This window comes from Scylla paramamosain, chromosome 15 (assembly GCF_035594125.1).
Source record: "Scylla paramamosain isolate STU-SP2022 chromosome 15, ASM3559412v1, whole genome shotgun sequence".
NCBI lineage: Eukaryota > Metazoa > Arthropoda > Malacostraca > Decapoda > Portunidae > Scylla > Scylla paramamosain.
Window position 1 is genome coordinate 3,125,486 of NC_087165.1, and position 23,673 is coordinate 3,149,158.

Genomic DNA, 23,673 nt, shown 5'->3' on the forward strand with positions numbered 1-23,673 from the left:
AAGATCTAATTTTCAATCTGTAGAACACCACCTCTCCTCTTCTAAACCTCATCTTCTTTTCCTCACTGAAACTCAGGTGTCTGAGGCAACTGAAAGTAGCCCCTTTTCTGTTCCCTCCTACTTTCTCTATCCTCATTTTCGATCCAAAGCTGGATGCTGCATTTATGAGCGCAATGACTTAACCTGCTCTCGTGCCCACGCTCTTGAATCTTCCGAGTTTTCCACCATCTGGCTACGACTACAGAGTCATTCTCATACTAAATTTATCTGTGCTGTACACCTCTAACCTAACTCCTCTGACTATAAGAAATTCTTTGACTACTTAACTTCCAAAGTGGAGCACATTCTGACCCTCTTCCCTTTTGCAGAGATCTCCATTCTTAGAGGCTTCAATGTTCACCACCAGCTTTGGCTTTCCTCTCCCTTCACTGACCATCCTGGTGAACTAGCCTACAACTTTGCTATCCTCCATGACTTAGAGCAATTGGTGCAACACCCTACTCGTATTCCTGACCGTCTTGGAGATACGCCCAACATTCTTGACCTTTTCCTGACCTCTAATCTTTTGCTTATGCTGTCACCCTTTCTTCTCCATTGGGCTCCTCCGATCACAATCTCATATCTTTATTTTGTCCTGTCACTCCAATCCCTCCTCAGGATCCCCCTAAGCGAAGGTGCCTCTGGCGTTTTGCCTCTGCTAGTTGGGGGGACCTGAGGAGGTATTTTGCTGATTTTCCTTGGAATGACTACTGCTTCCGTGTCAGAGACCTGTCTTTGTGTGCTGAGCGCATAACAGAGGTGATAGTGTCTGGCATAGAGGCATACATTTCTCACTCTTTTTCTCGTCCTAAACCTTCTAAACCTTGGTTTAACACAGCTTGTTCTCGTGCTATACATGATAGAGAGATGGCCCACAAAGGGTACTTAAGCCTTCCATCACCAGAATCTCATGCACTTTATATTTCTGCCCGGAACCATGCCAAGTCTGTTCTCCAACTAGCCAAAAACTCCTTCATTAACAGAAAATGTCAAAACCTTTCAAGATCTAACTCCCCTCGTGATTTCTGGCATCTAGCCAAAAATATCTCCAATAACTTTGCTTCTTCTTCTTTCCCTCCTCTATTTCAACCAGATGGCACCACTGCTATCACATCTATTTCTAAAGCTGAACTCTTTGCTCAAACCTTTGCTAAAAACTCTACCTTGGACGATTCTGGGCTTGTTCCTGCCTCTCCTCAACCCTCTGACTACTTCATGCCACCTATTAAAATTCTTCGCAATGATGTTTTCCATGCCCTCGCTGGCCTAAACCCTCGGAAGGCTTATGGACCTGATGGGGTCCCTCCTATTGTTCTCCGAAACTGTGCCTCCATGCTTGCACCTTGCTTAGTCAAACTCTTTCAGCTCTGTTTGTCAACATCTACCTTTCCTTCTTGCTTGAAGTTTGCCTACATTCAACCTGTTCCTAAAAAGGGTGACCGTTCTAATCCCTCAAACTACCGTCCTATTGTTTCAATTTCCTGCCTATCTAAAGTTTTTTAATCTATCCTCAACAGGAAGATTCTTAAACATCTATCACTTCACAACCTTCTATCTGATCGCCAGTATGGGTTCCGTCAAGACCGCTCTACTGGTGATCTTCTGGCTTTCCTCACTGAGTCTTGGTCATCCTCTTTTAGAGATTTTGGTGAAACTTTTGCTGTTGCCTTGGACATATCAAAAGCTTTTGATAGAGTCTGGCACAAAGCTTTGATTTTCAAACTACCCTCCTACGGTTTCTATCCTTCTCTCTGTAACTTCATCTCAAGTTTCCTTTCTGACCGTTCTATTGCTGCTGTGGTAGACGGTCACTGTTCTCCTAAATCTATTAACAGTGGTGTTCCTCAGGGTTCTGTCCTGTCACCCACTCTCTTCTTATTATTCATTAATGATCTTCTAAACCAAACTTCTTGTCCTATCCACTTCTATGCTGATGATACCACCCTGCACTTTTCCACGTCTTTTCATAGACGTCCAGCCCTTCAGGAGGTAAACATAATCACGCAGGGAAGCCACAGAACGCCTGACTTCTGATCTTTCTAAAATTTCTGATTGGGGCAGAGCAAACTTGGTATTGTTCAATGCCTCAAAAACTCAATTCCTCCATCTATCAACTCGACACAACCTTCCAGACAACTATTCCCTCTTCTTCAATGACACTGAACTGTCCCCCTCTTCTACACTGAACATCCTCGGTCTGTCCTTTACTTATAATCTGAAATGGAAACTTCACATCTCATCTCTAGCTAAAACAGCTTCTATGAAGTTAGGTGTTCTGAGACGTCTCCGCCAGTTTTTCTCACCCCCCCAGCTGCTAACTCTGTACAAGGGCCTTATCCGTCCATGTATGGAGTATGCTTCACATGTCTGGGGGGGTTCCACTCATACTGCTCTTTTAGACAGGGTGGAATCAAAAGCTTTTCGTCTCATCAACTCCTCTCCTCTAACTGACTGTCTTCAGCCTCTCTCTCACCGCCGCAATGTTGCATATCTAGCTGTCTTCTACCGCTATTTTCATGCTAACTGCTCTTCTGATCTTGCTAACTCCTTCCGCGGCCTCGCTGCACAAGACTTTCTTCTTTCTCTCACCCCTATTCTGTCCACCTCTCTAACGCAAGAGTTAACCAGTATTCTCAATCATTCATCCCTTTCTCTGGTAAACTCTGGAACTCCCTGCCTGCTTCTGTATTTCCACCTTCCTATGACTTGAATTCCTTCGAGAGGGAGGTTTCAAGACATTTATTCATCAATTTTTGACCACTGCTTTGACCCTTTTATGGGACTGGCATTTCAGTGGGCATTTTTTTTTATTAGATTTTTGTTGCCCTTGGCCAGTGTCCTTCCTACATAAAAAAAGAAAGCATGCATGTATACATATCATATGCATAGTGCATCTCTCTCTCTCTCTCTCTCTCTATCTCTCTCTCTCTCTCATATATATATATATATATATATATATATATATATATATATATATATATATATATATATATATATATATATATATATATATATATATAACACACACACACAGATATGTATGCATGTATGTATGTGTATATTCCGCCTTTGTTAACAAAGCAAACTTCACTCCTAACTCTAAAATTCCCCCCGAGGAACTTTTATCTCTCGCCCACTTTGAGAGCAAACTCGCAACTTTGAGAGTCCTTTTAGGAGATATGAACAACTTTGAAAATAATCTTTACTTTGAGAGTAACTTTTAGCTTTTAAATTGTTTATTAATACGGGCTTTGGCCTTGCTGACTCCTGTAGCTTTCACCGAAGGCCTAACGTCGTCGCCTCCATTCTTGCTACACCACTTACCACCGGGAAGGACGGCCACGCGGTCGGTGGTACCCAAAGCCCTCTACCTCGCCTGGACACTGAACTGCCCCCATCTGCTTCCCCATCCAGCTACACCAAACACAGATAAGCAATCCCGGAATCATTATCTGTGTTGGCTAGTTAGTTTAGTTAGGTGTAACTGGATAGAGTTAGGTATACTCCTCGGTCTGCTACTATTGGTATTATTATATTTTTGTTCCTTTGGTGGTGTTAACCCTGTGATCTGAGAGTGATAAAGTGTTTATTTTCTTTATCTCTTTTTCATTTAGACCTGTTCTATAATTGTTTTGGAGGTTAATTGAGATTTTTTTTTATCGGTATTGATTTAGATTTGCTTTTTTTTTAATTAAATATGCGACCGTGAAAGCAGCACAGTATAAATTATCCTGATTTCTAAATACAATTTTGACTTTTTCAGTGGATTGTATATGTTGAAGTGGAAGGTAGAACTAGAAGCAGAGGTGTTACTGGGAACTTTATTTCCGAGCTTGGTCTTACAACAACCTTTCCTGTCTGTTGCTGACCAGAGACTGCCTGCCTGGCTGCTCTGCTCGCTGTAGGTATGCTGGTAAATGACATGGTCCTCTTGAAGGGGTGTCTTGTTTGTTGATGGTCGGTTGTGGAGTATAAGTTGACATGGACCAAACTGCTGAGGCATCCTCCTCGCTCGTCAGGGATGTTAACTTTTATAGCCCATATTGTCGTACCGAACTACCAAAATTATCGTATTTTGACTTATTATCGTACATCCTCAAGAAAATAAATACACACATAAAACCTGTATTATTACAGTTAACTTATTTGAATAATTAATTCAAAAAGATGTTTTTTTTTTTTTAAGAAAAAAAGTAATTTATAATGTTATGCCCGGTGTCGCGGTCCATGGGCCCTGTTCATTTTCGAAACTTCTTCACTCATCTCACCTGTTACATCACCATCATTCTCAGCTGTCAACGCCACACTAAAAATATAAAACCGTTGTTATTTAATTTGATTATTGTTCTCATGCGTGCTGTTACCATAACAGATATTTTTTTTTTTCCCTATTCCCTTATACCGTTTAACGTCAAAGGGAAAGAAAACTCGCCTTTCTGCTTCGCCGCACTAAGAATCAAGATTGAAAGAGCAGTGACAGCGCCTCTCTCTCTCTCTCTCTCTCTCTCTCTCTCTCTCTCTCTCTCTCTCTTGGCAAATGTGCTGCCGCGCGGGAAAACATATTATGCGGGAAAGACAATCTCTTACAGTATGCAAAGGAAAACCTATAAGTAGCACAAGTGGGACCTTCTTACTACAAAATGGACCTCCCATTCACTTGAGCGTATATCAAAAGCGCGGATTCGAGAAAGCGACCGCGTTCGAAACTCACCCTTAAAGTACTATCAAATGCGCGGCAAGGTTAATCCGTTCACTCGCTGTGTCATTGAGAATCATTCGGTGTGTCATAATGCTTCACACTGTTCACCGAGACCACCGCGAGTGTCTGTCTCGATGGTTTCCTGTTCAGTCTGCTGCTGTTTCCTGACAGTCAATCCTGTGTTGTCATAACTTGCAGCTATGGAGTTTACGATTTCCCAAACAAACAAAGGCAAGAAGTGTTTGATGCACGATGGATATAAATACAGAGTGGACAGTACATTGGTGGACGGATGCATTTCTTGGAGATGTACCAACAAGAAATGTAAAGGTAGACTTAGAACAGACAACACAGTGACTGCCATTGTTCCAGTTGATTTGGAGCATAACCATGAAAAAGAAGAAAGAAAACTTGAAAGACAACAACTACGTGCACAGGTGAAACGGAAGGCGACTGACGACATGACGGCAAGGCCATCTAAGCTCATTAGAACGGAGTTGCATACATTTCCTGAAAATGAGCTAGAATCAGGTGATCTAAGATCTATAGCACAATCATTATACCGAGAAAGACGGAAAGCGTATCCTGTATTGCCTAAAACTCGTGAGGAAGTACATCGTGCTCTAAATTCTATGAATACAACTACGACGAAAGGTGAAGATTTCATCCTTGAAAATAATCCATATTCTGGTATGGTTATCATTTCATGTATTACTAATCTTGCATTTCTGGCGAACAATGCTGAAGAGATCTTCGTTGATGGGACCTTCAAGAGCTGTCCGAAGTTCTTCTACCAACTATACACCATACATGGATTGTGTAAAGGGCATTATATTCCATTAGTGTATGCCCTCTTGCCAGGTCAGTCTGAAGATATTTATAGAAAGCTGTGGAAATGTTTAAATGACATTTGCAACTCAAAGAATATGCAACTGGAACCCTCAGTGATACATGTTGATTTTGAATTTGCCATGCTCACTGTTCTGAGAGAGAGATTTCCAACCGCTGTGATCAAATGTTGTAGATTTCATTTAGGCCAGGCATGGTGGAGAAAAATTCAGAACCTGGGCCTAAGTAAGGATTACAAGGACACCAACAGTGATATAGGCCAGTGGCTGAAATTATCATTTGGTCTACATTTCATTGACCCAACAGATGTAGAAGATTGCTTTGTCGAGGAAGTAATGACAGAGGCACCTCAAGATGAAAGATGTATTCGCTTTGCAGACTATCTGGTTGATAATTATGTAACAGCAGAGTCAAGATATCCCCCAGTGCTGTGGGCTGAAATCCCCTCAAATACAAAGCGTACGAACAATGTTGCCGAATCTTTTCATGCTCATTTCAATGAGCAATTTTATGCATCCCACCCATCTATATTTGTATTCATGGATGTACTAGGAAAGCTCCAGACTGCTACTTATGTTAAGATCAAGAGTGTCGGTAAACCAGCAAGTATGCGGAAAGTTGATCGAGACAGGACAGAGTATGCCGTGACACAGTACAACAAATTTATCTCTGGGCAAATAAATCGACGCAATTATATGAAGGCCTTGGGAAACAGATTCACAGCAAGAACAAACGTGTAACTGAGTTTTTATGGAGTTTTTATGACGAATGTTTTATGACATAAACTGGTTTTATGGACACATATTTTTTATACAGTTTCTATAAAATTTTTTAAAGTTTTATAAAGGACTGCAAGGACAAGCCTGTACTAAGGTGCAAGAAGAATATACTTAAAAGGTCAATCCTATACTTAATTAACAAATATACAATTTTTCCTACAACAGGTGAACTAATTTTTCCTACAACAGGTGAACGATCGTTATTGAACGTATAAACAATCTGACTTAGAGGTGAGTGATAAAACGCGCTTTTGACTTGATATTCTAACGCGCTTTAGATAGCAATATATCAGCAACGTTTTCCGCGCTTTTGATATGCCAATCCGCGCTTTCGTAAAACGCCGATTCACTTAGCCCATACAGTGTTGTGCACTCTCAAAGATAGGGGTCATGTCAGGTTGCTTTTCTTTGTATATTTTTATTCACCCTGTAAAATGAGAAGAATTACAAATCGTTAGGTAAATATATATATATATATATATATATATATATATATATATATATATATATATATATATATATATATATATATATATATATATATATATTTTTTTTTTTTTTTTAAAGCTTTATTCTCGCCTTTACATACACGTTCCATAACCCTATAGTGTACGTGCAATAAATAAGTACTTCTTTACATCACAAATACCTATAAATAAACAAGAATTGTATGTCCAACAAAATGGATGAATGCGCATCTGGCAACACCGCAGGTCTCAAGGCGGTAGCTACTACAACCGCAGTTCTCAAAGAGTAGAACATACTGTTGCAGGGAGGAGTGTTGTTGGCAGCACTGTGCCGCCGGTTAGTGAAGCTAGGTGTTGGCAATGATGCAATAGTTGCTAGCACAGGCAGCCTAGAGAGACCGGAAGTGGCATGGAAGGTGATTAGTCGGGAGAGCAGCAGTGTGCTGGCCAGTCATGGAGGGACCGACCTTATATAACGAGCTGTGGCGGCCCCCAAGGGAGAGAGAGCGCACATTTTCTGCCTACACAACACCTGTGCCGACAGTCTGCAATACGCTCCCCTTGTGTTACGTTACGACGCTAGTCGCCCGCCGCTGCCACTACGTGACTGCGCCTCGGGGCATGCTATGAGGATTGTGTGTCCTGGCAGTCTGAGACCGCGAGTACCTGACGCTGAGATGTGTGTGTGACACCTGCGTAGTCTGTTACAGCGTGGATCACCAGAGGAGATAGCTGTGCGACGCTGTTGCGACCTGTGACTGTAGTGTGCTGTGCAATGCCGCTGTCCTGTGAGGTGGGACTCACTACTCAGCGATATAGACGCTTTGCTGAGTGAGACCTGGTGGTGTGAGCCTTACTTGTACTGTAGCGTGTTAGAGCGCCTCGTGTCCTGTAGTGCTGCTCTGTGTGGGCAATAAAGACAGGAGTGCCAGTGAGACAGTACTTTGTTGTCTTTCCTTCTTTCAGTACACTATTGAGTCCAGACAGGCGTGTGTGCGCGCCTCGCCCCCACTAGCCAAACGAACCCGACAATGACAGCAGTTGTGGATTCCTGTTGCATGTGCTGACCGCCCTGGGATGCTGCAGTGGTAAGTGAGTACTTGAAGGGGCCTGAAGGCTGAAGGGGGCGTTCACAACAATTTGGTGTCAAAGAGTGGGATTCCTGAAGCTACTGGTGGCGTCAGAACAGTTTGGTTCCAGGAGACTGGGATCTGTGAGCTGTGTGTGAACTATATAGTTCGTACTTTGGCTAATGGAGTGCTGGGCAAGCAAGCACGATGTCTAACTCAGAAGACAGAAGCGCTGAGAAGGCGGTGGAAGACAGTGACCAGCAATGGCGAGAGGAAATAAAGAGCATGTTGGCTGTGATAGCACAAGAGACATAGCAGAGGGCACAGCAGGCAGAGGAACTGAAGAGCATGTTTGCTGAGACAGCAAAGGAGATACAGCAATTCCTGGAGGTGGTACTGCAGATGCTGCCGCCTCGGTAGACGGCGCGGTGGAAACGGGAACCCGCTGATGAAGAGCGCGCCTGTGCAAGCGGGATGGAACCACGGGAACCCGCCAATAAGGAGCCCTGTGCCTGCGGAGGCGTGGAACCGCTGAAGTTTGCTGAGAAACCCTGTGCTGGCGGTGTGGAGCCGCTGAAGTCTGCTGAGAAGCCCTGTGCCGGCGGTGTGGAGCTGTTGAAGTATTCTGAGGAGAGCTGTGCCTGTGGCAGTGAGGTGGAATCCTCGGAGCCTGTGACTGACAGCAGGGCCCCGGAAGAGGCGGCACGGCGGCGGCGTGTGGCAGCGCAGTGAGGCGCCGAAACAGCGATGGAGCGGGCTGTGTGCACGGTCCCCTTGCTAGGAAGTGGTCCCACATTCCCTTGCCCTCCCTCGCCCCCCAGCAGCCGGGAGCTGTGAGCTGTCGCCTTCGTCCCCGAGGATCGGCCGCAGGCGCGTGGCACGTGCGCGCAGATGGCGGAAGCCGGCGGCGGGCAGTGGTGAGGCTGCCCGGGAGGCTGACTTGACCCAGTGGCGGACGTCGGCCGGGGACGAATGATGGAACGTGGAGGAGCTCCTGGGAGGCAGGGCTGGGGCAGCTGCCGACGGCGGAGGAAGATGAGCTGAGGACGACCAACAGCGGCGCGGAACAGGTGCGGACCCGAGCTTTCGTGAGGGAGGGCGCCAGGTGGAGCCGCGAGGTGCCTGGAAAAGCCTGCCGGGAGTGTGGCCAGCTGCATGGGCCATGCGTGGCGGACGACGACGAGCTGGGCCACGAGAGGCAACGTTCTGGCCGGTTGCATGGGCCATGCTTGGCGGATGACGACGAGCTGGGCCAGCGGAGACAGCGCTGTGGCCAGGCGAGATGGCCATGCTTGGCGGTGGCCACCGGCGAGGTGGAGCACCGGAAGAAGCGGAGGTGTGGTCAACTACGTGGGCCATGCTGGGTAGCCACCAGGGAGGCAGACCAGTGCAAGCGGCGAGGTGGCCGGTCGTGTGGGCCATGCTTGGTGGTGGACAGCGGTGGGCCGGGCCAGCGGAAGCGGCGAGGTGGCCAGGGAAGCTGGGCCACCGAAAGAGGCGGCGACGTGGCCAGGCGCGAAGGCCCTGCTCAACGGGGGACGGCGGGTAGGCTGGCCACCGGGAGCAGGGGAGGTGTGGCCGGGTGTAGTGGCCGCTGGCGGTGGCGGACAGCAGTGTGGCTGGTCACCGGGAGCAGCGGAGGTGCGGCCAGGCGCGTGGTACGTGCGCGCTGGAGGACGTGGACGTGTTGGGCCATGGGAAGTAGCAAAGGTGCGGCCATAGGTGGTGGCGGACAGCAGTGAGGCTGGCCACTGAAAGCGGCAGCGGTGCAGCCAGGTAAATGACCTACGCTCGGGGGTGGAAGGCAGCAGTATGTCCTGCAGGAGTGGCCGCTGGACTTGTGGCCATGGAGAATAACGCTGGAGAAACTGCCTGAATACTAAGATGATGATGGAGGCTGGAGATGCGGTTGGACCGGTCAGCGGAGTAGCGCTGCGGCCGAGGATCGCGCAGCTCCAATTTGAGTGAGGTGCTGGCTCTAGTAGCATCCGCGGACCATGCTGGTGGCAAGCATGGCAGAGGACGTCCCGATGGTTGATGGCGGTCACGACCGTGGGGACGATGGTCGTGTGAGGGACGTGGCGGCGGTGAGCGGCGAGCCGGAAGTTGTTGAGTGGCGGCTGGGAGGCGCCACTGGCAGTGTGGCGCCGTGCCGAGCCTGGGAGGTGGACATCGGTGTGTGGGGCGCGTTAAGGCATCTGCATGGGTCGTCGGCACCGGTCTGGAAGGCCCTAGGCTCAGCTGTGGCTGGACTCCCTGACACTGGCGGGAGCGTCGTGGAGCTTCGAGTGGAGTGAAGGGCATGCGGTGTAGCGGTGCCTGTTTCTCGGGGAAGCGACGGTCAGCGCAGGGAGGGAGAGACAGCAGAGAGCTGGGCCAGGCAGCGGTAGGGACGTGGTGGCAGAAGCAGAAGCCGCCTCCCTCGACACCACTGATATCCAGTTGGCACGTGGGAGCGTCGTTGTGCTCCGAGTGGAGCGGAGGATCCACGGTAAGGCGGGGCCTCTTCCTTGGGAGATGTCGCTCGCGGCACGAGTAGATTGGATACCTCTGCTACCGCCGCACTCTGGAAGGAGCCATGCCATGGGACGAAGACGGGACGCTACTGCGAAGGCATTACCTCTGTTTGGAGGGAGGTTGCATGTTACATATTTTATGTGTTATGTTTTGCCATGTGTCATGTTGACGTTTTTGTTAGTGCAAAGGCAATGGCAAGACTATCAGTGCGCTGATAGTGACAGTGAATAGTCGGAACGACTATTTCGAAGGGGAGGATAGTGTTGCGGCGGGGGCTGTCTTTGGTAGCACTGTACCGCCAGGTAGTGAAATTAGGCGTTGGCAATGATGCAGTAGTTGCTGGCGGAGGCAGCCTAGAAAGACCGGAAATGGTATGGAAGGTGACTGGTCAGGAGAGCAGCAGTGTGCTGGCCAATCACGGAGGGACCGACCTTACTCGTATATAACGAGCTGTGGCGGTCCCTAAGGGAGAAAGATATAGAGAGAGAGAGAGAGAGAGAGAGAGAGAGAGAGAGAGAGAGAGAGAGAGAGAGAGAGAGAGAGAGAGAGAGAGAGAGAGAGAGAGAGAGAGAGAGAGAGCCCGTTTTCCGCCTACGCAACACCTGTATCGACAGTCTGCAATGCGCTCCCCTTTTGTTACGCCACGACACTAGTCGCCCGCCGCTGCCACTACGTGACTGCGCCCCGGGGCTCGCTGTGAGGATTGTGTGTTCTGACAGTCTGAGACCGTGAGTACCTAACGCTGAGGTGTGTGAGTGACACCTGCGTGGTCTGTTACGGCGTGGACCACCAGAGAAGACTGATGTGCGATGCTATTGGCGAGCTGTGACTGTAGTGTGCTGTTCAGTACCGCTGTACTGTGAGGAGGGACGCGCTACCCAGCGATATGGACACTTCGCTGTGTGGACAGAGCACTCAGAGACTGGCAGCCACAGTGCCAACACCGCCTTCCCGGTCTCTACATAGACCACCGCTTAGGCTACTCTGTCTCGCCGCCAGACGTCCATCCGCCGACTCCTGAGCACCTTGCGGCTTCATCAGGACATACTGGCACCTTCGTGGCTGTGCTCCTGACTGACAACGGTTGTGCCAGTGCATTTACCACACCTGTGTACCGGGGTTCTCCCACTTGGTTGAGGACACTCTCTTGTGTGGCTCTTTTTGCTACTAATACCTTCCTTTCTGGCCTTATCCCTGTTTATGGCGGTACAAAGCCGAACACCTCGGACATAGGCGCAGGCCTAGTCACAAGGGGCCCCCTTAGTAGGGATGGTTATAGGAAGTCGCAGGATGGGCCAAACTCTAATAGGTGGCACACAAAGACCCCTTTGGGAGCAGCTACCCCTGCACCCCCCTTCGACGGCTTTTAGCAACCGGGGGAGCGCTACAGGATTAGCTGTAGGTAAGCTTTATCCCTTAGCTGTGTTCTCTGCCTTGGTGCAGTCTTGCTTGCAAGGTTTATTTTGTTCTGTTACCTGTGTTCTTACCACTCACCACCCCTAGATAACTATCTACCCAACAATTACCTACTTACCCAACTATCTACCAGCCTACCTAACTACTTACCTACACCCACTACACAAATGCCACCATGGCCAGGGTAAGGATCAAGCATCCGAACCCTAGCAACAACAAAACTAACACATCTCAGAACCCTATCTGAACACCTCATATACAAAGTTATTGGAGATGCTTTTTTGGCTAGATGCCAAAAGTCACGAGGTGAGTTAGATTTTGAAAGATTTTGACGCTTTCCTTTAATGAAGGAGTTTTTTTTGGCTAGTTGGAAAAAAGACTTGGCATGGTTCCAAGTAGAAATATAAAGTGCATGAGATTCTGGTGATGGAAGGCTCAAGTACCTTTTGTGGGCCACCTATCATGTATAGCACGAGAACAGGCTGTGTTAAACCAAACTTTGGAAGGTTTAGGTTGAGAAAAAGAGTGAGGAATGTACGCCTCCATGCCAGACACTATCACCTCCGTTATGTGCTCGGCACACAGAGACGGGTCTCTGACACAAAAGCAGTAGTCATTCCAAGGAAAATCAGCAAAATACCTCTTCAGATCCCCCAACTACCAGAGACAAAACGTCAAAGGCACTTCCGCTTAGGGGGATCCTAAGGAGGGATTGGAGCAATAGGACAAGATACAGATATGAGACTGTAATTGGAGGAGCCTAACAGAGAAGAGGGGCTAACAGCATAAGCAAAAGGATTAGAGGTTAGGAAAAGGTCAAGAATTTGGGGCATATATCCAGGAATACATGTAGGGTGTTGCATCAATTGCTCCAGGTCGTGGAGGATAGCAAAGTTGAAGGCTAGTTCACCAGGATGGTCAGTGAAGGGAGAGGAAAGCCAAAGCTGGTGGTGAGCATTGAAGTCTCCAAGAATGGAGATCTCCGCAAAAGGGAAGAGAGTCAGAATGTGCTCCATTTTGTAAGTTAAGTTGTCAAAGAATTTCTTATAATCAGAGGAGGTAGGTGAGAGGTATACAGCACAGAGTAACTCTGTAGTCGTAGCCAGATGGTGGAAAACTTGGAAGATTCAAGAGCGTGAGCACAAGAGTAGATTAAGTTGCACATAAACGTAACAACCAGCTTTGGATTGAAAATGAGGATAGAGAAAGTAGGAGGGAACAGAAAAGGGGCTACTGTCAGTTGCCTCAGACACCTGTGTTTCAGTGAGGAAAAGATGAGGTTTAGTAGAGGAGAGCTGGTGTTCTACAGATTGAAAATTAGATCTAAAACCTCGAATGTTGCAGAAGTTAATGAAGAAAAAGTTGAGGGGGTGTGAAGCCACTTAGGGTTGATACCAGAAGGGCAGTACGACCTGGGGACATTTGTGGTCCCCTCTCCAGATGGAGACTCCGAGGTAATGTGATCATGCTCCTTTCAGCCCCATTCCATTTCATGACTTATATTCCAATATAACGGTGGCAGTTCTTGCCAACTGGCAGGGCAGGTGGGAGGCTTTTGTTGCCACCACTAAAATGGGGGAGAAAACTTCTGTTATTTTTCGTCCGTGGACGTATGTTCATGTGAAGGAGTGCCACTCAGAGAATGCATTGGCCCATCTCCAGACGAGTTACATGCGTCTCTGTCATAGTTGTGCCATGTCCTGGGAAACATAATCATTTTGTGATGACTGCTAAGTTCCCCTTGCAGTGCGACACTTTCTGGTGGAGTGTCCCAGTCTGGTGGAGCTGTGGGAGCGATATTTTTTCCGTTGTTGCAATGAGGATGGGACTTTCCAGATGTCACTGATACCTGAAGAGAGGGGTCTCTCCCCCCCACATGAGGTTCTTGTGTTTGTGGAGAAGGCTGGTCTTTGTAACTAATTATAGACTCCCTTTTTACCATTTTTCTTTTAATTATTTTACCAGTAATACAGTATTGGGCGGAACCTGAAGGCAAGTGAAGGAAACAAGTAACGAACAACACTAGGTCTTGGGGCCTAGGTCAGTGGAGTCATTGCATTGAGTACAAAACGAACAACACTAGACGCATTGTTCTGGATCAGTGGGATGAGTACCCCTCACTTTATTTTTTTTTTTTTTAATACCTTTCTTTTTTGCACTTTTTTTTTTTTGGCTCATCCCATTTCGTTTACTATCCTCACATTTTTTGTGATTTTAAATGTCTTACCATACCATACTTTTGTTTTTAATACTAATATTTTAACTTGTAATCATTATTGTTTTTAAAATATTGAACCGGCGCTATATGACCACGATGTTGCGGCGTATTTATTACGCCGCAACATAGTGGTCATATTAAATCAATCATTCAAACCAGAGAAAAGCTTTTGTACTTTGCCTGCTACAAGGTGTCGTATTTCTGCTGATCGTGTGGCTTTCTACTCGTCGTTTGTTCCTGACACGTCGTCCACGCTCGTCGCTCACCACGTCTACTGTTTCCTGTCCATGTAGGCTTCTTGCTTCCTACTCGTGCCTTACTTAAAACAGCCGCGGACGACCACACTTGCCGAGGAATACGTTTGCTTCTACAGTGCTTTCTGCTGCTGTTTTTTTTTTTGGGGGGGGCTTCTGCTAGGCTTTCCTGCCTGCCTTCTCTTGTCAACTTATGCTCTTGTCACCCTATACTGCTCTACGCCTGGCTGTCCTGCTATGTGTGTGTGTGTGTGTGTGTGTGTGTGTGCAAACAAATGAAATTCCTGTATCTAAAGAATCTAAAAAAGCTGAATAGGAGATCGGCATGGAATACATGAAATGCAACTAGTACAACTTTAACAAAAACCTATGTAAATCAACAGAGCTCGAAGTATACACATGTTCCACCAGTTAACCTAGCAGAACAGTTACTCAAAACTACCTGAAACAGGTGCTGTAAACGTAATTAAAAAGTCTGTCATATCTTATCTGCCAATCTCCATGTGATAACTAGGCGCCGTGGCGTTTTCTGGACCATTATCAGTCTTATCAACTTCTGGTCTGGTATTGTTTCCTTCGATGCGCTAGCAAATAATCGTTCATTTGTAACCGCATTTATATATATATATATATATATATATATATATATATATATATATATATATATATATATATATATATATATATATATATATATATATATATATATATTAGATTCTTGCATAATTTCATTTTGCACCTCCGGAAAAAGTTCCCAGCAAGAAATAGCCACTGAAGTGTTTTATTGTCCTTAAAAAAATTGTACTACCAGCCAAAAAATCATTCTTAGATCTATTGTATTATAATATTTTAGATTTCAAAACTCTGGAAATACGTGAAAAAACATCAAATGCTAATTGGGAAAATAAAAAGCATATCGCGTTCTATCAACTGTAGATACTGGCTTGGTCTGATGTTCTTGGTCTTTCAATGTTCATGAATCTGCTATATTCCCAGTCATGAGAATTTAAGGATGCATCATCATACTTTGGCAACGTCCTCGTCTGAAACAGTTTATGGGATAAGCTTTAAAGATATTACTATTACTGCCACTATTAATACCACTATAGATATCACAATTAATAATACATACAGACAGCATTTATTATTTTATTATTTGAAACTTAGCAGTATTTGCCGTTGTTATTTGTACATTTTATTAACATCAAATTTATAGGTAATCCTTAAGTGTACAACATACACATGGTCAAACACGGTGTTTTGAAGGGTCAGTTACTAGAGTACGATGAAGCAACCTTTAGTTGCCATGACTGCAAGTACTGTACATGTAACAGAAGGAGGAGCAACAGGCTTGGGAGTTGTAACGAGATAAAGATGAGTAAAAGAGAGAGAGAGAGACTGCACCGGCACGAAGCGCCGTCACCGTCATCATGTTGTGGTGCAGAACACTCTCTCTCTCTCTCTCTCTCTCTCTCTCTCTCTCTCTCTCTCTCTCTCTCTCTCTCTCTCTCTCTCTCTCTATCTATCTATCTATCTATCTATCTATCTATCTATCTATCTTCATTTCTTGTGCTATGTCCTACTTCTTTTTGCATGTAATAAGTTTTCTTTTTCTTCTTCATGTTTCTTCTTCTTCTTTATCCTGTGTGTTATATTTCTACATAGTGCAAGTGTCTGCTTTGCACACTGCCATTTTGGACCGCTTGCAAACCTGTTAATGAAGATACCGACAGTAATGGAGACCTACGTGAACGTCTTGGCGACAGAACGCGCAGTGTTGAAATCGGGAACCAGCCAGGGTGATGGTAGCAGAGAAAGAGAGCATCGTATCAGAGTTGGCGCATGGAGCGGGAGATGGACCACACGTTAAGGGCTCGTGGGCCATTGATCTGAGCCTCGAGTTGAAAGGAATGGAAGAGGAAGATCTAGGGTACAGGAACGAAGATGAATGCACTGAACTGTTTGATAATTAAAGTTACTAGGAGGTGAAGAAATTCTATGAGGCTCTGACTATGGATGAAAAAAAAAAAAAAACAAGACTGGCATATTAAAGACTATATGGCCTTGTTCACATGTGGCGTTTCCGGTCGCGCATTTGTCAAACATTTCCTCTCTCTCTCTCTCTCTCTCTCTCTCTCTCTCTCTCTCTCTCTCTCTCTCTCTCTCTCTCTCTCTGTGTGTGTGTGTGTGTGTGTGTGTGTGTGTGTGTGTGTGTGTGTGTGTGTGTGTGTGTGTGTGTGTGTGTGTGTGTGTGTGTGTGTGTCAGCTGCAGCATGGATGTGGAAAAAAATACTTGAGCCTGGGTGTTGAATCATCGGTGGAAGTGGCCGAAGTGTAGATAGAGACAACATTGGGTTCACCCTGTTTTACTTCATATACTTACCCACGACTTACTTACAGCATTATATCCCATGATGCGAGATCATGAACCCAAATTATATATCTTCGAAAAGCACCATAATAAGGTCACACTCCTGGTCCAGGTGATCAACTGACTCCGTCTCCGCGCTCCACGTGGAGTGCCCGCAGAGTACCGGCTATTGTGCTTCTCTCATCAGCCAACGAGGCTCCAAATCATCATGAAATAACGGCGTTTGTCCCCTGGTGTGTACGGCTCCATAGAGGAATTGTAGTGACGTCAAGGGTGCGTCGTCTGCAGTTCGAGTCGGCCATTACTGGACTCCACCTTCCCCGGTGGATGTTTACATTCACACTCGGCCCTTTTGCCCTCTAAGAGAAAATTAATAGTTCATCCCCCGTGCTTTGAGTGATTATGCCAGAACATAAGACAGTGCAGCTAAGCTTGGTAATGTAATTTGTTTTCCCTTCCTCAACTCAGTGCATTACCAAGGTTTCAGTGTCCTGAATGTAAGAAGACGACATTACAAGTAGGTACAAGCTTGTCATCACTAGTGTCTACACTGGCCTCTGCACTCCACACTCACACAAAGTAAAGACGCACTTTGGAAATGCTGGTTCGAACCAAGCATTAGACTCAGTACCCCTTTTGTTTTCATTCAATTTTTCTGGGTTTGACTTTGCATGATTAAATATTGTTTAATGTGAGTGGTGTGAGGAGCGCAAAGGCCAGTGGGGTCGCAGCTAGTAATGACAGGCGTGTATTTGTAATGGCGTATTTTTACAGTTAAGACACTGAAACTTTGGTGATTGGGGATCAAGAAGGAAAAACAAATTAAACTGCCAACATTTTCTGGCAGCAAATTCTGGTGGTCAAGCTATAACATCTATGTGTGACACTTATAACATAAGTAGCACATGCCTGCTTTGAAATAAGTTAGCTGAGGTTACTTGTGGTTAGTCTGTTTCGTAGTAAAAACTAACCAACCAACTCTTGCTTATCATTTTAAGAGTATAGTTTCCAATAACTAACAAACTTGACACTGTTAACTCCAAACGAATCACAAGATAGTCATATTCCATGATATAAATATTCCAACCTTTACCGTGATGAGCTTGGTACCAGAAGTAGGAGTTTGCGTCACCATCGCATGGTTCACGTTCCCAGCAATAAAATTCTTGTATGCTTCAAGGCTCTTCTATGCCTTGAAGGATTTCCCAGTAAACAGCTGTTTTTTATTATTCATCAGTTGCTATAGATGTCGGGATAGGCAATGCTGGGAAGTTCAGATGCAGACAGTAAGAGAAGGGATGTGCATTGATGTTTCCGCATTAAATAAGGGTCCATGCCTCCAAACGCCACATTTTTTTTTTTTTTCAATATACCAGAGCTTAGCCACACTGTCTAACGATCTGGCCTAATCACTCAAAGCACGAGGGATGAACTACCTTCCATTTCCTTTTAGAGAGCAAAGGAATGAGCGTGAACGTAAACATCTACCGAGGAAGGTGGAGTCCAATATAGCCGACGCGATCTGCAGAGGATGCAGCCATGACATCACGTGCAATTCCTCAGCGATTCGCTGAGAAAACGCTCGACAGCAAAGGATACCTCGAATCGCGCATTTAGTCCAACGACAAGTGATTATATGAGTGAAAGCTCCCATAAAACGCTTCCATTGATCTCGTTCTCGCGCGATTGGAAACGCGCGATAGAAATCGCCTCATGTGAACAGGGCCTATGAAGAGAAAGAAAAGTGACAGAGGGATGGAAGCAGTGGCAGAAAGGGAAGAGTACAGCAAAGAGTAAAATATACAGAGAGAAAATATAAAGAAATTATTAGGAAACTTTTTCAGGTCCATGTTTTATGTTTAGAATATAAAGAAAATGAGAATAGTTACATAACAATACAAATAAGAAAAACTAAATAGAAAGCAAAGAAGTTATTGAGAAACATTTCCAAATCAACCGTGTAACTGAATGTTCTAGTTATAAGTTTAAAATATAAAGATAATAAAAAAAAATCAGAAAATAAGAATTCTAAAAACTAAATGAAAAAAAAGAACGAACGTTTCCGAATTTTTATTGTAATGCTATATTTTAGTAGTAAATCTAGAGTTTAAGATCAAAACACGCAATTGACAGCTAGGGAATGTTTGTAGTTTAATGCCTGGTTAATAAAATTGTCTACCCTTAAGGTGAAATAGCAGGTGTCTTAGGAAATATGAATGCAGCTCAAGTTACCAAAAGAGAGAGAGAGAGAGAGAGAGAGAGAGAGAGAGAGAGAGAGAGAGAGAGAGAGAGAGAGAGAGAGAGAGAGAGAAACACAGTCGAGATAACACGCCAGAACGTTTTAAGAACACGGGACTCGGAGGCGAAGTTGAGCACAGTCGATGTAAGACACCAAAACATATAAGAATACCGGAAGCAGAGATGTAGTCGAAAAGAACTGAGATAAGAAGTTAAAACAGATAAGACTTTTTATGTAACAGGGATTCTGGGCAAGAACAACGGAAACACGGCAAAAAAAAAAAAACGCCCAACAAAAATGCCAGTCACAAAAGAGAATAGTTCAAAAGAATATTCAAGATTACGAAAAGTAATCTTAAATATCTCTTAAATATCTTAAATATCTCTTTAATCTCTTAAAGTCACAGGCTGTTGGAAATACAAAAACGGGTCTATCAATGAAAGGGATGAAAGACAGAGAATACTTGTTAACTTTTGCATTAGGAAGGTGGATAAAATAAGGATGAGAGAAACTAGAAAACCCGTTGTAGTAAAGCCGTGGGAGAGAGAAGGTACACAGTTAGCAAGATCAGAAGAGGAGTTAACATGAAAGTAGCGATAGAAGACAGCAAGAGATGCAACTGGCATCGATTAGAAGAAGTTGATGAGATAAAATACTTTTGATTCCATCCTATTTAAGAGAGCAGTATAGGTGGAACTCTCCCATACTGGCCCGCTTTTTTAATGGTCGTATTAATAATTACCAAGCAGCAAGCCCCACCGTCGTATCTGGTTTTACTAACCCCACAGTCGCGTTCGTTAAACACTGAATGCAAGCCCCAAGGTCGGGTTAGTTACGAACGAGGCTAAATGGAAGTTGTTGTTTCATTTTAAGTGACCCGTCCCGGCCCGGCCCGACCGCAAAGCTATTCAGACGCTAATATCTCCGGAACTACACACGCGATCGTAACGAAATTAGCACTTTTTTTTTGTGTGTGTGTAGGAGGGACACTGGCCAAGGGCAACAAAAATCCAATAAAAAAAAAAAAAAGGCCCACTTGAGATGCCAGTCCCAGAAAAGAGTCCAAAGCAGTAGTCAAAAATTGAAGGATAAGTGTCTTGAAACCTCCCTCTTCAAAGAATTCAAGTCATAGGAAGGTGGAAATACAGAAGCAGGCAGGGAGTTTCAGAGTTTACCAGAGAAAGGGATGAATGATTGAGAATATTGGTTAACTCTTGCATTAGAGAGGTGGAGAGAATAGAGGTGAGAGAAAGAAGAAAGTCTTGTGAAGCGAGGCCGCAGGAGGAGGGGAGGCATACAGTTAGCAAGATCAGAAGACCAGTTAGTATGAAAATAGCGGTAAAATACAGCTAGAGATGCAACATTGCGGCGATGAGAGAGAGGCTGTAGACAGTTAGAGGAGAGGAGCTGATGAGACGAAAAGCTTTTGATTCCACCCTGTCTAGAAGAGCGGTATGAGTGGAACCCTCCCCAGACATATGAAGCATACTCCATACCTGGACGGATAAGGCCCTTGCACAGAATTAGCAGTTGGGGGGGGGTGAGAAAAACTGGCGGAGACGTCTAAGAACACCTAACTTCATAGAAGCTGTTTTAGCTAGAAATGAGATGTGAAATTTCCAGTTCAGACTATAATTAAAGGACAGATGGAAGATGTTCAGTGTAGAAGAGGGGGACAGTTGAGTGTCACTGAAGAAGAGGGGATAGTTGTCTGAAAGGTTGTGTCGAGATGGAAATGGAGATGGAGGAATTGAGTTTTGAGGCATTGAACAATACCAAGTTTGCTCTGCCCCAATCAGAAATTTTAGAAAGATCAGAAGTCAGGCGTTCTGTGGCTTTCCTACGTGAAATGTTTACTTCCTGAAGTCTATGAAAAGACATGGAAAAGTGCAGGGTGGTATCATCAGCGCAGGAGTGGATAGGACAAGAAGTTTGGTTTAGAAGGTCATTGATGAATAATAAGAAGAGAGTGGTGACAGGACAGAACCCTGAGGAACACCACTGTTAATAGATTTAGGAGAAGAACAGTGACCGTCTATCACAGCAGTAATAGAACAGTCAGAAAAGAAACTTCATATGAAGTTACAGAGAGAAGGAGAGAAGCCATAGGAGAGTAATTTGGAAATCAAAGCTTTGTGCCAGACTCTATCAAAAGCTTTTGATATGTCCAAGGCAACAGCAAAAGTTTCACTAAAATCTCTAAAAGAGGATAACCAAGACTCAGTAAGGAAAGCCAAAAGATTACTAGTGGAACAGCCTTGACGGAACCCAAAATGGCGATCAGATAGAAGGTTGTGAAGAGATAGATATTTAAGGATCTTCCTGTTGAGGATAGATTCAAAAACTTTAAATAGGCAGGAAATTAAAGCAATAGGATGGTAGTTTGAGGGATTAGAACGGTAACTCTTTTTAGGAACAGGCTGAATGTAGGCAAACTTTCAGCAAGAAGGAAAGGTAGATATTGACAGACAGAGTTGAAAGAGTTTGACTAGGCAAGGTGCAAGCACGGAGGCACAGTTTCGGAGAACAATAGGAGGGACCCAATCAGCTCCATAAGCCTTCCGAGAGTTTAGGCCAGCGAGTGCATGGAAAACATCATTGCAAAGAATTTTAATTGGTAGCAAGAAGTAGTCAGAGGGTGGAGGAGAGGGAGGAACAAGCCCAGAATCGTACAAGGTACAGTTTTTAGCAAAGGTTTGAGCGAAGAGTTCAGCTTTAGAAATAGATGTGATAGCAGTGGTTAAAATAAAGGAGGGAAGGAAGAAGCAAAGTTATTGGAGATATTTTTGGCCAGATGCCAGAAGTCACGAGGGGAGTTAGATCTTGAAAGATTTTGACACTTTCTGTTAATGAAGGAGTTTTGGCTAGTTAGAGGACAGACTTGGCATGGTTCCGGACAGAAATATAAAGTGCATGAGATTCTGGTGATGGAAGGTTTAAGTACCTTCTGTGGGCCACCTCTCTATCATGTATAGCACGAGAACAAGCTGTGTTAAACCAAGGTTTGGAAGGTTTAGGTCGAGAAAAAGAGTGAGAAATGTACGCCTCCATGCCAGACACTATCACCTCTGTTATGCGCTCAGCGCACAAAGACAGGTCTCTGACAAGGAAGCAGTAGTCATTCCAAGGAAAATCAGCAAAATACCTCTTCAAGTCCCCCCAACTAGCAGAGGCAAAACACCAGAGGCACCTTCGCTTTGGAGGATCCTGAGTAGGGACTGGAGCTATAGGACAAGATACAGATATGAGATTGTGGTCGGAGGAGCCCAACGGAGGAGAGGGTGACAGCATAAGTAGAAGGATTAGAGGTCAGGAAAAGGTCAAGAATGTTGGGCGTATGTCCAAGACGGTCAGGAATACGAGTAGAGTGTTGCACCAATTGTTCTAGGTCGTGGAGGATAGCAAAGCTGAAGGCTTGTCCACCAGGATGGTCAGTGAAGGGAGAGGAAAGCCAAAGCTGGTGGTGAACATTGAAATCTCCAAGAATGGAGATCTCTGCAAAAGGGAAGAGAATCAGAATGTGCTCCACTTCGGAAGCTAAGTAGTCAAAGAATTTCTTATAGTCAGAGGAATTAGGTGAGAGGTATACAGCACAGATAAATTTAGTTTGAGAGTAGAGTAACTCTGCAGTCATAGCCAGACAGTAGAAAATTTGGAAGATTCAAGAGCGTGGGCACTAGAGCAGGTTAAGTCGTTGCGCACATAAACGCAACATCCTGCTTTGGATCGAAAATGAGGATAGAGAAAGTAGGGGAGAACAGAAAAGGGGCTACTCTCAGTTGCCTAAGACACCTGAGTTTCAGTGAAAAAAAAGATGAGGTTTAGAAGAGGAGAGGTGGTGTTCTACAAATTGAAAATTAGATCTTAGACCACGAATGTTGCAGAAATTAATGAAGAAAAAGTTGAGGGGTGTGTCAAGAAACTTAGGGTTGTCATCAGAAGGGCAGTCCGACCTGGGGACATTTGTGGTCCCTTCCCCAGATGTGGACCCCGAGACTGGTGTAGGAGTCGCCATGAATTTTGATATTTTGAGTGAAGGGTGTGTGTTTTATTAGGTGCTTGTAGGTTTGTGTGGAGGTTGAGAGCTGTCTTTAGAGGGCTGGCTGTGACTGCTCCCTTGTGTTGTCAGACACAAAGGGAAACGTTCAGTGAGGTCACAGCTGGGTTTAATGATAAATTCACAACACCCCCTGATCCAGTGCTTTAGATCTCACTGGGAGTAATTATCATTTCGGCAGGTGCCTACTGCCTTCTCCTAAGATATGATAGCAGAACTCTATCAATTTTATGTAATATAGCTTCCATCTCTTATCGGGTAAAGTCAATGGGTAACTTGCAAAAAGTAGAAGGTTGTAGAAATGGGATTTTTTTAAATTTCTCAATTTTCACCAACTTTTATCTCTCTCAACAAGTCTCGACACATACCACTGAACGCAGAATTAGATTTTCTATCCAACAGTATATAGCACAGCCACTGGGCTCCAGTAAAGTTTTTAGCTTTTTTTTTTTTTCTAATACGCAATGTGTGTTGTGGCTCAAATTGCCAGTTTCTCTCTCTCTCTCTCTCTCTCTCTCTCTCTCTCTCTCTCTCTCTCTCTCTCTCTCTCTCTCTCTCTCTCTCTCTCTCTCTCTCTCATCATGTGCCTACGTAAGTACTCCCTAGACCAGTTACAGATGAGTCTACGAAGTATGTGAAGGTATGTACTCCCACCGGCACTGCTGCTTACAACTTTAGTGGTGATATTTTGCACAGAA

General features: G+C 44.9%; 1 protein-coding gene across 4 annotated transcripts in view; it reads right to left on the minus strand.

Annotated features, from left to right (window-relative positions):
* The window catches only part of LOC135107275 (uncharacterized), a 55,508-nt gene that overhangs the window by 16,102 nt on the left and 15,733 nt on the right, over nt 1–23,673 (minus strand). The gene's annotated exons all lie outside the window — the stretch shown is intronic.